The following is a 15,331-nucleotide window of genomic DNA, read 5'->3' as shown; positions in this document are numbered from 1 at the left end:
AAAGTTTATTACCCTCGCTTGTCTCAGGCTCCATATGGAGTCATCGTGGCCTCGAGTCTCAGCACTGCTCCTCGGCTGATCTTACTATAACGCAGCTGGGATTCTAGGTATTAAAATGCTCTCATATTTCACTGAGTATTCTCCAGGGGACCCAGGGTTACTGTAGTAAAAACTTTAAATTTTGATTATCTTGTTCGTTGACAAAGAATGCAGTGAGATCTTTAAACTACAATGTCTGAGTTATTCCTTTTAAATCAGCCCATCACTTCTGTTATGGGGCTCTTTGACTTCCACTGTCCATTTCAGGACAGTAACCCTTCGTTCGGTCGATGCCTCTTGCCTTTAGGAAAGAAATTGTACCGGTAGCTCAAAAAATTAATTTCTAGAAGATTCTTCACTCCGGAAGTGTCTGGCAATAAATTTTAACTTGATCATACCCTTTAAAACAAAAAAATGAAGTTTTCTTTAGTATTGTAGCGTTTTCTTATGACTTAAAAAAATTTTAAGACCATATTGAGGATGTATTATTATAAATCACTTCGTTCTGAATTGCAAAAGCTCACAGTTCTAATTTCCAGTAAGTCATTTTATTCACAACCTAAATATTAATAGTAGAAATAGTAGATATTTTTAGTGCCAAGGACTGAGCTAAGTGTCTTCTTGTTTTATACATTCACAACTCTCTGACGCTGATCTAGTTCATCCATTTTAGAGATGAAACTGAGGTTTCAGTTACTCCTCCAAAAGCACTCAGTTAATAAGTGCAAATCCTGTAGTTGAACTCTGGTCTGACTTAAAAGTTCTTAACTACTTTAACTATTGTACTGCCTTCCTACAGTCCCATTCTAATAATGGCCCTCGTCAACACTCAACGTTAATCATGATTCACTCATGGAGTCTTACCTATATTCAACAAACACTTTTTGAATCCGCGTCACGGGTCAGGCACTGTACAAGGGACTAAGGAGAGACAAATGATTGAGGTTTAGTCTCTCCCCTCAAGAAGCTCAGTCTGATGAAAGCAACAGATATGTAAACATATAACTGTAGTATAGTGAAATGATTTCTGATGGAAGCACATACAAGAAATTATTTCTTTAAAACAAAAAAACAATAAACAACAGAAACAACCTCTGGCTAACTGAGGCAGAAACAGAATTTATGGAGAAGATATGGGGGCGTTCACAGAAACAGAGCAAGGTCAAAGAACCAGGTTAAAAAAGGGACAAGAATCAGGGCTACTTGAGGCTGGGAGGTGTCTAATCGTGGGAGCCACTGTACAGTCTTATCAAGGCACTTCTGTAGGCAAGAATGAGCTCCAAGTTTTGACCTTTTTCTTTCTTTGTTCAGGATTTAGGTTTAGGAAGGGAAGTACCCTATCAGTCTAGCCTGGGTCACATCTCTGCCACTTGGCTAGGTAGGGAATGGCCCCTAGATTAATACTCCAGTGTGTGTGTCCAGTGGAGGTATCACCCCAAAAGACACAGGAAGGTATTATCAAAAGGAACTGGACCAGATGCTGGCCAGCCATAAAATAGAAATTATCCCCTAAGGGTAAGTCTGAAGATGAAACATTTAACTGTCTCAAGTGCCCAAGGAAAGCTTCTAGAGGGCAATTTTCAGAAAACTTTTGAAGGATGAATTTGCTCAGCAAATAAATTAGGGATGTAAATTCCAGGGAAAAGCAAAAGCATATACAAAGGCATGAAGCAAACAAGTGTTGTGGGGGAAATGTAAGCAATTTGGGATGAAGTAAGGCTAATAACAAGGGTAAAAAGAAAAGACTAGGCTCCAGGTTATGTGAAACTTGCCATGCCAGACTGCAAAATCTGGACGTTATTTTCTCTTCAATGGGCTAGAGAATATTAAATATGGTGAACTTTTTTGCCAACTTTTGAAAAATCAACTTCATGGCTAAGACCATCTCTTTTATTGGCTTTAGCCACTGGGTGGGCACATAATTTTTTCTTACACCTCTTTAATCTATGTATTCTTCATGCTTAAATCCCAAGGGAGAACTGTATAATACTACTATCCCATAATTTGTTTCCAAAATTATCCAGAATCTATGTGTATTTTTAAAGAAGCTGAACTGAAAGGGAAGCAAAGCAAGCAAAATTAGCTGGTATCTTACTTTTGTCTGAAAGGAAAACACAAAAATGACGAGTTGTGTGATAAAATTGACCAAGAGGAGTGAAGCATTTTGGTATTTAGTGGACACTAATTCTGTGTATCCTTTAAACACTTATGGCAAATAGTGGTATCGATGTCAGAACAGAAGAGCAGGTTGTAAATTGCATGAGTGAAAACATGTTTGGATTACTGTTGGTTACATGCCTAGTCTAGTTAGAGTAAAAGGAATAGAAATAAATGAAGAGAAATCATCAAGAGAGAAAACAAAACAGATGATAAAAATCGGAGAAAGAGCAAAGGAGTTTTCTTTCATTCTCCTTTTCTTTCAGTCTCTGCATTTTTCTTAAAAAAAGAGAGAAAGAGAAAGAGAAAGAAAAGAAGCCCATTTATAATAAAGGTTACATCTTCCTTATTAGCACTCTCCCCACTGCAGAGAGATTTGCAAGCTCCCTAACCATTCTGGTATGCCATATGTAGGGAAAGAAGGTATTCTACTTTTCCTCTGAAAACCTTTTCAAGTTTAGCATCAATCCTAAAGCTTCTAGAAGTTTCTTGGTTAATTTGGGATCCAAAGCTTCTCTTGCATAGCAGGGGTGAGAAAAGAGCTTGGGATAGTTAAATTATTTCTTTCCTAAAAGCGTTTGATTCATCATCATATACAGTAACTCAGGACAGAGGAGATCTCTGTGTATTAGACCTTGATCTGCTTTTTTTGTGCATGTGATTATGAGATTCTCAAGTAGATAAAGGATCTCTGTACCTGTCTCTCCCCAGTTGCTTTATCTCTAAAACCTCAATTAAGCAAGGTAGCATCTATGGTGATTTTCAGCATATAGCACTAGGAAAGGAGCAGACATACTCCCTGCCTTGCTTCTTGTTTCTTACTCTAGAAGTTTAGTTAATGATATTGTTCTTTAAAAAGTAGAACTCAGGGACTTCCCTGGTGGTCCAATGGTCAAGACTTCGCCTTCCAATGCAGCGGGTGCAGGTTCAATCCCTGGTCAGGGAGCTAAGATCCCACATGCCTCGCAGCCAAAAAAATCAAAACATAAAACAGAAGCAATATTGTAACAAATTCAATAAAGACTTAAAAAAATAAAATAAAAACTGGAATTCAAATTGTACATTGAAATATTTCTATTTTTCAGGTTTATATATTTGCGCTTCCATTTCCCAAGATTGCTCTTTGGTATAATGGCTGCATCCTTAGCATTACCCAGTATATATGAAAGTTGCATCCTGGTATCTGTGATAGAAGGGACATTATTAATAGATGCTGAATTTTTGGTTTAAGTTGAATGTTAGGGCCCTGTTATGCCTAGGCTCTGTTTAGCATCTCTGAAAATCAGGAAGAAACCTTTGGATTGGCAGAAATTGACACGTAAGTTTTAAAAACCTTATTTTGTTTTCTGTGTATATTTCTAATCATCTTGAAAATTCATATAATTTGGATAAAAGTAGTGTCAGATGCTGAAACATTTCTACTTATTAAAAACTGGATATGAGATGATATGTTTTAAATATTTGTCATTTAGAAGGTTTTGTGTATGTGTGTGTGTGAATGAGAGAAAGAGAACAGACAGACTTCTCATCTGTGTGATTTTCTTATACACATACTAGGTTTATCCTCATTGACACTAGATGAAAGCACAGCTGTGTATGAAGTAATGACTGTGATAGAAGAGTAAAGAGAAAAATTGTGGGGTTTTTTTACGTTTAAGCCATTTCCAACTTTTCTTGTTTTTCTTTCTATTCAATACAGATAAATATTCTAAGAACAATGATACAGGTATCAACCTATCTTAATTTAATAATAAAAGGATAGCATAGTAATATATTTGAGTTATCCTTATCCTAAGTTAGTAAGAAAATCTCTATGTACTACAGCATCTTTTAAATGGTCTCCTATTTAATTTTTCCCGTGAATAGTGTCTTTCATTTGGGAATGGTAGTGAATCAAATTCCTCCTAGCACTGTTGCACTATCGCTACATTATAGAAGACTATTAATGAGGATAAATATTAAATTTGAATAGATATTGCAGGTGTTGGACATCAGATAACTCCAAAGGATTAAATTCTACAGAGGATCATTATTTAAGTTCTTTCCAGCCCTGTTGTTCTGCTGCATAAAACTTACTTTAGTACCTCTCTGGGCTGTTATAACATCTGTTGTTCTTGGAAAAAACGTGGGATTTTTTGTTGTTTTTGCTTCTTTTTGGTCAGAAATGGCTGTGTTGTTCTTCAGTGTTGGCCCAGAATGCCTTGCAGGGAGTAAGCTGTGTTCTTCTCGTGTTCTGACTAATTAATTCCCGTGAGATCCGCCCCTTACAGCCAGACTCACTCATTCCCGGTCCAGCAGTGGGAAGAACCGCCTTTGGGAAGGTCACTTGAGAAAGCTGTACTACACACACATGAGCATCATGTAAATAAAAAAGAAGGTGAATGACAAGATAGTTAACATCAGGGAAGTTTTATAGGAAAGAGAAATGATTGCAATGATTGCTGTTATTCCTATAAAGGGCTTTTTAGAATATGCGCTTGCCAAGTTATAGTTGTAGTCTGAGCTTTGCTCCATCAGGTTGTTTAAGTGTGATTAAATTTTACTGACCTGGTAGATTTTTTTAAATTAACTTTTGGGAAAATTATCAATTCTTCCCTTCATCTCCCTTCAAAAATAAAATAATTCCACATATGTCCACAAAAGTATCTTACCTCACCTTCCAGCTTCTCATATTAAATAAACTCTAGTTTTATTTCCAGAAAGCCGATTTTCTACACCTTCCTCCTTTTTCCTACATCTGCCTTATAAAAGAATCGGTTCTAATTTCTTGGGACTGACCAAGAAAGATAATGAAGTCCTTTCAGAAACCCTTTATGTGTGAAACCCTGGAGAAAAACCCTAGAGCCTTCTTACTTCTAGCAACCAATTACTATATACAAAAAACTTTCCCCAATTATGAAGTCCACTAACGCATCCAACACAGACTGAATTTCACAAACTCTGCTGCAGAAGCGGCATTCACATAATTAACAGGAAGACACTGCATGTGGCCAGACCTTCTGCTAATTGATTAAATGAGTCTATTCCTAAATCAGATTCTAATCACACCAGCGGAGTGCTGTGGAGCATCGCATTTCTAACAGAATTTGCAGAAATCCAAACTGTGCACCTACAAACACATCCAGAATACGCCACGGAGAGCTGCTTCCAAACTGAACCAAGGGCACAATAAAAAATAAAAATGGCCACATTGCTCTCTTGAAATGCCACTCTCCCCAGTGGGCTTTCTTTAGTCTTCCCACTTCTATTTGATCCTTGTCCTTCTGTGATTTATTTCCACACCTAAATGATACAAAACATGCCATACTTTGGTCCTGGCTTCGTGATTATTTTAGTTAGCAAGTGCTAGAAAGTTTGCCTGCCGTTTTCCTAGTAAAACACAAGACCTCCTGCTTGTCAGTTTTTCTTTTCTTTTCTTTTCTTTCATTCTTTTTTTTTTTTTTTAAGAAGGCTGTGGTGTTCCCTAAGTGTTGTGAGAGAAGTTCATCCCATTGAACTGGTCAGCAAGATATCATTAGCTCGTTGTGTACATGAAATCCAGGGGTTAGAGCACCAAACGTCACAAGCCAGTTTCTTTACCTCCTTGAGCTGATCAGAGGATCAGAGTATCAAGGAAGGATTAGCACTGACTTGGGATTTGTGTGATTGGTTAATTTATTGCGGCAATGGCAGGCCTTTCATCTATGGCAACATTTAATCAGCACAGCCATGGAGGCTATTACCGGTTCGCTCCTTTCTCAAGTCATCCAGGGCTGTACCATCAGCCCTATCACAACTCCCCTGAAATTTCCAAATTATCTGGAACAGGCTTTAGCCTCACAGTAATAAAAATTAGAAGAGATTCCTGATAGTACTGGTGGAAAAGGCTTTCACTTGCACAGGGCAAATTATAAATAGTATGAACGTGCACTTTAAAAAAAAAAAATTCTCCACCTCTTAAGAGATGTGCAGGACTTATCACCCCTGCTCTGATCCAAATCCTCATGGTTGAAAATTTATATTAGATTTTATCAGAGAGGCCTAAGTCTAGAAAAATCAATGAAGGTTATCTTTTATGTTGCAGGAACTTGTGGAAATATTGATTTTCATTTTATAGTGAATTTGGAGCATGAGTTGGTAATCACTGCTGAGCCGACCACAATGTTTGCCTACTGTATCTTTTACTGAGTTTTGCTCAAGTATTTAAGATAGTATATTCCTGGTGATTTTAGTCTACAGTGTGAAGACAGATGTTCCTAAAACACAAAGTTGTGCTTGATAATAAAAAATACACGCAAAAGCTTTCTATTTACAATGATGAGTTCAGTGTTTTGAGACTACAGTCTGTCTGTTAATGGTGAATTTGGGAATTCAAATACTCTGAAATTTTTGTAAGATGACTTCCTTTGTGTTTCCCTCAAGTTTATCAACCAGGAGAGAGAGATTTTTACAAAGTAAAGAAAAACTGCACATGTACCAAAAGAAATGATTTGAAACACTGAGTTTCTACTGAATGAAGGAGGGGATTTCATTTTTTTCAACTTATTAGTATGTCTTGGTAAATGACAAATATTAGTCCAAGTGTCCCCGTCATAGTATTTTTCGAAGTTTTTATTCTCTTGAATTCACTCATTTATTTCATTCTTCCTTCTTTTGTTTAACTTAAACTGTTTTATAGTTGATGTAAGCTAAACAGATTTAGGGGATGATTGCTCATTTTCCTTTTTTTTTTGAAATGTTGAAACCATATTTATACCTCATCTGTTAACTATTTTTGTAGAACTGGAGTATGTTATGTTGTGTTATTGCAGTTTATTTATAACGTGTATCTGAGGTTTGATAGCAATAGTCTTAATAAGTTGAGAAACTTGTTTATAAGTAATACCTCTAGTATAGGCTCGGGAATCCTTTTCAGTGGCTAAATCTTTCAGACTGTAGTATGATTGTTGCAGTATTTTGTCAGATTTTCTGAGAAAATAATGCCTTTTAACCTGCACTATGGATATTTAAAAATGATAGTAAATTTAGATATATTCTTGTATTTTGTTCTGTACTAAGTACCAGATAATCATTTGGTATTCAGCTTTACTCTTCTCCTCTCAGCCCAGCAGAGTTCAGTGACAAGCTCTCCTGGGTTCCACGGGTGAGCCGTCTTCCCTCTCCCACTCGCAGTTATTTTCCTGAACTTACCCTTGGCAGCCAGCAAAGTATCATTTCTCTCAATCACCACCTAAAGCCATGCTCCATACTGAAAGGCTCCAGGGAATAGCCAGCAGTCTTCTTATTTCTCTGAACCTACCCAAAAGATGTCTAGGCCAAGGAATTCATAAGATAGCATATGAAAGCACTGAGCCCAGTAGCTGGCGCATGGTAGGGCCCTCAGATGGCAGTTAGTAGTTCCATGATTGCTTGGGAAAGTCTGTAAGGGCACTCCAGAGAATTCATCACCTGTTCCCTGGGTTTGTTACCTAACTGGATCTGGACATGTCTATTCATGGCCAACCTTAGGTATAATGATGACAAAATTGTTACTTTTTTAACTCCCTGTGCCTCTTTATCCTTCTTTCCCGATGTCTTATGCCCTCACCCTTCCTTACTCTTCAATTCTGAATTACAGCAAATGCATCTGAAAGTAAACATAACGGCATAACTCATGTTTGGATGTAGCTGTATCGCCATTCCTATATTTTGTCCCTGCCTATGCTTCTATGTAGGAAATAAAATGTTGGGACTAATAGGTCCTGAAAGGCACAGAGAACTTGGAGAAAGTCACACTGTTGATGGCGGTACCTGGATTTTAGACCTGGGCTGCTCTATTTCACATGTGCATTAATTGAAGTAAGTAAGAATGTATCAAGGACCCTTGGGTGCGAGCAATGGAAATGCTATTGAATCAGCTTAAGGAAAAGGGGAAAATTTTTTATCAGAACTGTGAGATGTCTTCTGGAAACCTAGGGGAGGGATTCACGGGGCCTCAAGATATAAATATTAGTAACAAAGATTCACTACCCATCAAGACACCTTCAACGTCTGTTATGGCTTCTGGTTTCTCCCGGTCAGCCCCATTCTCCTTCCTTTCCTTTCTAGCTGCTCCTTCAATGGGGGGAAGCCTCTGATCGTTACAGCTCATAGTTGCACCCACCAGTGATATCTGTCCTGGACTCTTTGGGTTTATCATCAAAAACCCTACAGAGAGACTTATTGTCCTAGCATAAGTGACCATCTCTGGACCAGGGCCAGAAGATAGAGGAGAAGTAGTTTTCAAAAAAGTAGAGATTCTGGGCAATTTCATAAGGGTCCATTACAATTGGAGACAACATAGACTGCCTTCAGAAGGCCTCTCATGCAGAAAAATTATTTATTTTATTCTGTGAATACAAATTATAAGAAGGTAGATTTTGGTCAATATAAGTGGGAGATGTGCTGCCTTTTAAATAGTGAGTTTGTCTCTTTGTCTAATGACTAGAAATATTACACTTTGGGTAAACAATGCCTTACACAGGTCATTGCTACTGCTTGTATTTCCTACCTGACATACTCTAAAGAGAAGCTTGTGCTAAACTGAACCTGGTCCAGATGAATTTCAAGATTCCAAAATTAAGTTTTCTCTAGTCTACATTCTGATAATGGTTTTATATCAATTGTGTATTCTTAATAATGAATTGGTACATTAAATGGCTCATGCGTATGATATATATGTGTGCATTTGAACATAAATATGTGTGTATATATTATGTATTTGTTTGCCTGTGACAGATTTTACTTTCTTCTGTTAATTTTGACCACAAGCTTGCCACTTGTATGCCATTTGTATGAATATTTGATGTAGCATACCTTAGGCTAAATTTTGATAAAAAAAATTATTTGACGGGTAGGTGACATATTGGAACCACACAAGTATAGAGACGTCCACAGCTTTCTCATTACCATTGTTGTTGTTTGCCTGAAGCTCACAGTCTAGAAACTTTTAAAATGAAGTCACATTTAATATTATATCCTCCCCAGGTGAGGAATTTATTCTGAGAAGTTTACTGGTAAATTATTTTCAATACACTTTATTTTAGTCTAAGCAACAAACTAAACTTTGTTTGGTTTAGTTTGGGATGCACAGAGAATCACTGTGATTCATTTCATAATTCTTTCATTGTAGAGTAGTATGCAACCTCTCTCCAAATGGCAGCTCTTTGCTGCCAGAAATTTTATGGTGTTAGGCAATAGCAAAGGGATTTCATACCAAAAGGTGCTTCAGCTTTGGTTACGTCACATAAAGTAAAAGTCTTGGCATAGAGCATTTTACAGTGATGCCATACAAATCTGGAATTACACAGGTTCTTGCTTACAGCATACAGGATGCTCAAATATCTTGTCACTGAGTTCTTAAGAGTGTAAATCTTTATAACCTAACAACTGATTTAGTCTGAGGACAGAATAAAATGTATATCAAGGTTATTAACGTACAGTGGCAAATGGTTCTGCAAAATTAACAATACAGGGAAATAGTGGTAAGGACAAGCATCTTTGGGAATTTATGTGTTTCTCCCCACAAAACATGACTGTTAATTGTTAGTTGTTTTCTTTCTCTAATAGATGAATATGATTAGTCTTACCCAAATTTTCACTCATTGTGATTCTGTAATAACTCTCATCTCTATATTTAAATATCCATACACTCTGAAAATGTGGAAATTATCATTTTTCAAATCAGAACACACTGGTATGAGTCCTAACTAACACTCATTAGTACTGTGGTATTTGTAAAGTTAATTGACCTCTCTTAACTTCATTTTCCTCATCTGTTTGAAAAAATAAAAGTGGGTACCAGTCCAATTCATATCTGCTTGACTGAGAGGCTTAAGTGAGCCTCATGTACTTAATCCATCACTCCCTCCTACCTGAAACACTTTTGTCACTTGGTTTCCATGACAGCATGCTCTATTCTTTTCCCCCACCTTACTGGATACACTTTCTCCGTTTGCCTGGCTGAGAAATCAACTTCTAAATGTTGGTAAATACCAGGACTCAATCTTGGTGTTCTATTCTTTTCTTTAGATGACTTTATACCCCATGGTTTTAACTGCTGTCAATTAACTGATTGGCAAATTGCCATATTTAAATCTCAACCCCCATCTCTGCTCTGAGCTCCAAACTCATATTTTTAATTGCCTACTTGACAATAAAGATGTAGAGATCAGAACTCTAAACTCTTCTCTGAATCTTCCGTGTCTTGACAAATGTCACCACTATTCACTCAGTTGTTCAGACCCCAAACCTTGGAGTTGTCCTTGATTCTTCTATGTCTTTACTGACTTTCCAAATTCACCCATAAAATCTGATCACTTCTCACCACCTCCACAGTTATCATCCTGGTTCAGGCCACCATCACCTCTCACCAGATGTCATCAACAGCCTTCTAACCCATTTCCTTGTATTCATTCATGTCCCCTAGAGACTGTTCTTCACACGGTAGCCAGAATGGTATTTTAACATGTAAATCACAGTATGGTTTTCCCCAAACCATCCACCTTGGAGTAAAATCTTAACCTTTTACCATTGTCTGCAAATCCCTCACATGATCTGGCCTTTTCTTAGCCCTTGTCCTTCCGCTCTCTGCCTTGGTGACTTCACTGCTACCACATTGGCCTCCTTGCTGTTGTAGAATATACCAGATTCCCACCTTGATGCCTCTGCAGTTGCTCTTCCCTCTGCCTGGAACATTCCACCTCCAGATCTTCACACGACTCACTCCTTGATTTCATTCAGGGACGTGCTCAGACACCCTCCCTGAGGCAAGGCCTTTCTCGACTAACTACTTAAAAAACAAAACAGGACAAAGCAAACACAGTTTTGTCATTGTCTCTGTATCCTGGCTATACCTAAAATTACACTTATTTACCCTTGATGTGTTTATTCTTTTTTGTCCCTAACAAGATCGTGAGTTCCATGAAAACAGATTATCTTTGGTATTTCACCAGGATCTAGGACACACCCCAATAAATAGTTGTTGAATGTATGAATGAATGAAATAACATTTTTAATAGATTCTAGCATAGTGTTCGGAGTGTAAAATAAATGTTCGTATATATTCCCTTTCGCATTCTCGTATAAATTACTTGGAAATAACTCCTGTGTAAAGATGTAGTTTGCATAGTCATTTGGCTTAAAACATTAACAATAGTCATGGTCTCTGTTTGGCTTTTTAAGATATTAATGCCACCACAAAGCAGCTAAGATAGTGAAAAAGTTGGACCCAGGTTCAAAGCCTGATTGACCACTCTTTCAGTTGTTAACCATAGATGAGTCAATACATTTCTGAACTCAATTTCATTACCAAAGAAATGTAGTTAATAATTACCTCAAGGTATTTGCCATAAAGAGAAAATGATACACTTGTTTACCTTATGTGATATTTGAAATAGAGTAGGTACTTAGTAAATATGACTTGGATCTGAAGATAGTAATTCCTTCCAAGTTAATGCTCCCAGCAAATTAAATTAGCAAGTGATCTATGGTTTCCTAATGTCATTAATATAACTGATAAATAACCCCAGACAGAGGACGGACAGTTGTGTATTCCTAAAAGCTGCCATTGTGCCATAAGCAACTATTCTTTGAAAATCCTTTGTAATTAATTTCTGGGTTAATTTGGAGAAGGTATAATTTTAGTAGCTCTTAAGGCTTCTTGAGTATTTCATGTGAAATAGTTTGTTAATCTGACGAGAGTAAAGATTTGTCATATCAGCCTGAATGGTTTCTCACTCTTATATGAGAAAATGGGTTAAGAAAATTATATTGATTTGTTGAGACTTGTCCAATGCCACACTACATTTATCTTTGTCTAATGCCCTCAATCTTCACAAATATATAAATGAACTTGGTATAACTCAAGTGTTTTTCAGGCATATTTCTTGGCTGCCTAGAACGGTTTTCGCTTCGCGGTTTTACTTTGCATATGAGCACTTCCTTGGTCCTCTCGCAGCTCATGTTGCTGTGAATCATGATTGTTAGAGTCTGCAACAAAGCATGATGTTTTCTCAAATCACCTTGTGTGTCAAGTGACTTGGCCCTTCTGTTTTAAACGCTAACCATTTTTCTAAGTACAATTTCATTTTCTCTTTCTCCCATTAAGCTTCCTTTTTTTAAGAATTTTTAATAAATGTATTTATTTATATTTATTTTTGGCTGCATTGGGTCTTCATGGCTGCACGCAGGCTTTCCCTAGTTGTGGTGAGCAGGGGCTACTCTTTGTTACGGTGCGTGGGCTTCTCGTTGCAGTGGCTTCTCTTGTTGTGGAGCATGGGCTCTAGGCACATGGGCTTCAGTAGTTGTGGCTCATGGGCCGTAGAGCGCAGGCTCAGTAGTTGTGGTGCACGGGCTTGGTTGCTCCGCAGCATGTGGGATCTTCCCGGACTAGGGCTCGAACCCATGTCCCCTGCATTGGCAGGCGGATTCTTAATCACTGTGCCACCAGGGGAGTCCCTTTCTCCCATTAAGCTTCTTGTTTTTCCTCTCACATATTTGTTATTTATATCTAAATAAGTAAACCGAAGACAACAAAAATAAAGTTGGTTGACGTGTGTGGGTGCATGCGAAGACAGAGATGAAACATACCTATCTTTGTTTTTCATGTCTGCTTTTAATTATTATATCTCTGTATCCCAAAAGAGGGCATATTTTATTACATTAATTTCCATGAAACATTTTTTCTAGTCTTGGTCATGTGTTTTATTCATTATTCTTTATATATATATATATATATGTTTTGATTTTTCAGATCTTATTTTAACTTGGCTTGGTATAGTATGGTGATGGAGAGGTCAGCACTGGAGTCAAAATGTCTGGTCATAAATCTGGACTCTATCACTGTTGCGCTTACGGCTCTGGGCCAATTACTTTACCTTTGTCTGTGCCCTGTTTGACTGATCTTGTGACTGGAGCTATTAATATGACATACGTACATATTTTGTGAATTATTGTGTGAAGTACAAAGCACGAAGGCTGGCATAGAGTAAGCACTCAGTAAACGCTAATTATTACTGTCATTATGTTAATAATAAACTATAACAGGCTGTATTCTCTCTCCTTTTGGAAAATTACGTGTCATCTTTTGGTAGCATTCCCGTTTGGGCTTAATAGTACCAAATCACAGAATAAGATAGGACAGCTTGAAGAAACCTAGACCAACCCTTATTCTCTAAATAAGGAAACTGAAACTTTGGGAAACAACTTAGCTGATCACACACCCAGTTAGAGAAAGCACTGTTTCTGATATCCCGCTCACAGTTCTTTCCACCTTTTGTTTGGTGGTTGGTTTGTGGTGAAGAGGAGAAAGTAAGTCTTGTCTTTGACGTTTACTCCCTCCAAATTAAACCCAGCTACTCTCCCTGGATTGAGTAAAGCACTCTTTTCATAAGACTATGCTAACTTTCTAATAAATCTAACAAACTTTTCCCGTCTTTAAGATTTCTGCATAGGTCCCTCAGATCTCCTCATACTATTTGGCCTTCTCTCCTCCTCAGCCATCCCTTAGAATTTTTTCTATAGATTTATAGGATTGGCTTGCAAGTGTGATTTTAGAGGGAAAGTGGCCGTCTCCCTTTCTTCCTTACAATTCTCCCTTCCTCCAATTGGTTGAGACCTGAAATTTCATGATGAAAATCTTACCCTTTAAACTGAAGACTTGATTGATTGATGAAATGCAGATGCCTCTGGGTGAGAAAGTGCTTTAAAATGTAATAAATTCTGTCTCATATGAATGAAGGATCTGAGAAAACATGAAGGGAACAGAGAAGGACCCTGATATCTCAGAAGGGCACCTCCGTTCGCTGTCACTCTCAGATATTAATATCTCGCATCCCCCAGTTAATTAGTCATTTAGATCCAAAAAATGCTACAAGAGGGAGAGATCGTTGAGAGCTGTTAGTTCATTTTTTTTTTCACAGATTCAGGAGGTATAACTCCAAAGAGTTAAATGCATTTGTACAAAGTCACCTGTTTGTGGTACTAGATGGCCTATCTTACCATCTCACTGAGCTGAGCAGTTTCCACCAGGACTGCAAGTCCACTCTGCTGGTCAAGACCTTTCCTAATTTAAGCAAGCCTCCATATTCACTCTCCCTTGTACACCTGAATTGATAGCCAGCTCTAGTGCTTTTGATCTCAACCCCTAAATGAGTTTCTTAACATCTTTTTAGCTATGTGTAGTTAATATCTATTAAATATATATTTAAATATTCTTAAAATCTCTTTTTATCAGTTATTGTTGCATGTTACGTGTTCTTTTACACTTCTGATCATGTTGACTTCAGTTATTATTTCCCAAGAGGAAGATGAACTGCATACTCTGTGTGAATACCAAACCAAAAAGTGTAACTTATTAATGAATCATTTTTTGAGTTCTTCTTATATGATATCATATGCAAAAGTTAAAACATATTTAGGGGGTACAAATGCTAGATAAATAGAAAATTTTTTTTTAATTGGTAACTTTAATAGAAATATGTAAATGTACTAGAAGGTTGGGTTTTTATAGAAGTTGTATCTCATTTTGGACATGTTGAATTTGACATAATAGTAAGAAAGAAGAAATATGAATATGTAGTACCTAGGAAGAAATCTGCTTAAAGGAAGATGGGGGATATGGCTATGAGCTGAAGATTTGAGATTTGAAAGCCATTTGATGGAGGTGTTGTTACTTTACAGAATTCAGTGTGAAGAACTAAAACTACAAAGAGCTGAAGTGATTTACAAACATTATCTATTTTAATTAGTTGTAAAGTATTGATGAACTCTCCAGTGTGGAGGACATTGATACTGATGTTGAAATGCCAAAAATCGTAAGGCTAGTTGAAGAGAGCAAGCAGAGGCACATGGAAAAATATGTAGACAAATGAGATAGAAGCAAATGCAATGACAGGGACACAATGGGGGAAAAAGGCAATTACAAGCAATGTATCAACACGTACAAAATGGCACAATGCAGTTATATTCCAAGGGGACATAGAAGGGTGAACTGAGGGAAGGAGGGAGGTTAGTTGGGAAGTGCTTCCTCAGGGCAGTGACAGCTGAACAGGGTCTGAAGGAAGTGATGGGTATGAATTGGTCGAGAGGAGCAGGCAGGGAATTCAGGATGGAGCGAATGGCTTAGCCAGAAGATGAA

The 15,331-nt window shown here is 37.4% G+C and overlaps 1 protein-coding gene across 1 annotated transcript in view; it reads left to right on the top strand.

Moving 5' to 3' along the window:
- The window catches only part of ZFPM2 (zinc finger protein, FOG family member 2), a 467,161-nt gene that overhangs the window by 276,550 nt on the left and 175,280 nt on the right, over positions 1 to 15,331 (top strand). The gene's annotated exons all lie outside the window — the stretch shown is intronic.

This window comes from Pseudorca crassidens, chromosome 17 (assembly GCF_039906515.1).
Source record: "Pseudorca crassidens isolate mPseCra1 chromosome 17, mPseCra1.hap1, whole genome shotgun sequence".
In the NCBI taxonomy this organism is placed as follows: domain Eukaryota; kingdom Metazoa; phylum Chordata; class Mammalia; order Artiodactyla; family Delphinidae; genus Pseudorca; species Pseudorca crassidens.
The sequence above is the reverse complement of the archived record's forward strand: the minus strand, read 5'-3'. Positions and strand labels throughout refer to the sequence as shown.